Source organism: Fukomys damarensis, unplaced genomic scaffold (genome assembly GCF_012274545.1).
Source record: "Fukomys damarensis isolate Sample0158 unplaced genomic scaffold, DMR_v1.0_HiC HiC_scaffold_31, whole genome shotgun sequence".
Lineage (NCBI taxonomy): Eukaryota > Metazoa > Chordata > Mammalia > Rodentia > Bathyergidae > Fukomys > Fukomys damarensis.
In genome coordinates, this window is record NW_022900943.1 from 15,469,602 (window position 1) to 15,470,581 (window position 980).

Consider the following 980-nt stretch of genomic DNA (forward strand, 5'->3'; position numbering starts at 1 on the left):
TGACACCTCGGATCCGACACGCACCGGCCCGAAGACAGTGACTGACCGCCGCCTCCTCTCTGGAGCACCGGCTGCGACTCCGCGGCGATCTGCTCGCGTCTCCGCAGCCCGAGCCCTTTAAACAGGTCCCCGGCAAACGTGTGGCAGCTGTGGTCATTGGCGCCCGGCTGCCAACTCGGGCTCCAAGCCCTGCTTTCCCGTTCTCCTTCCAACTCTTCCGGGAGAACGGCTCGGGATGCACTGTCGCGGTTCCATCCTCCTCCCGAGTCCCCCAGGCTTTCGCCCCCACCTCCACCTCCTCCTACTCCTCCTCCTCCTCCTGCTACCCGCCCTCCCCGCCTGGGCTTTTAAGGGGATGGGGGTGCAACCTGGCGGAGCGTGTGTGGCAACCTCGGGTTGGCAGCGCACCACTGTCTCCCAGGGTCAAGGCTGTGCTTTGCTGGGATTCCCTCCCCCGTGCCCCCCTGAAGTAGTAATTACTGCTGTTATTATCAGAACTGCGAAGGTCGGTGCAAACTTTGCGGTCTCTTTCCCCGGCCGCCGGGAGCTGTCTTTTGAGCCTTCCACCTGAGGCCGGCGGGGAGGAGGCGGGCTTTGTTGTTGTTGTTGTTGTTGTTGCTGCTGTTGCTGTTGTTGTTGTGGCTGTTGGCCCGCCTGTTTTGCTCTCCGTGTATGCACAATAAATAATAATTAGGATAATAATGAATAATCCCCAGCGAAGGCGGCGCGGTGCCGGAAGGTTCGCAGCGGCTGCAGCGGCGAGGCCGGAGGGAGGGAAAAGAGGAGAAAGGAGTTGTAAGTTATATTTACCTTGCTCGCGAGCAGTGTGCTGGCTGAATCTCTTCCCTCTCTGAGTCACCCAGAGTACAGAAACAGAGGGAGAGAGGACTAGATTATGAATATGACTTCATTGATGACAGCCGTCCCCTCCTCTGCCCAAACCGGGCTCCGCCCCGCGCCCGCCCTCGCGGCCTCCTCGG

At 60.4% G+C, this 980-nt stretch overlaps 1 protein-coding gene across 3 annotated transcripts in view; it reads right to left on the reverse strand.

Moving 5' to 3' along the window:
* Positions 1-972, reverse strand: part of Smarca2 (SWI/SNF related, matrix associated, actin dependent regulator of chromatin, subfamily a, member 2) — a 173,719-nt gene extending 172,747 nt beyond the window's left edge. The window contains exon 1 of one of the 3 annotated variants that reach the window (XM_010640120.2): positions 811-972. The gene's annotated coding sequence lies outside the window, so the exon portion shown is untranslated. Of the gene's footprint in view, positions 1-24; positions 262-810 lie in introns of those variants that run through there. The other 2 variants (XM_010640123.3, XM_010640126.2) reach the window with 2 other exon arrangements.
* Between the last annotated feature and the right edge of the window lie 8 nt (positions 973-980).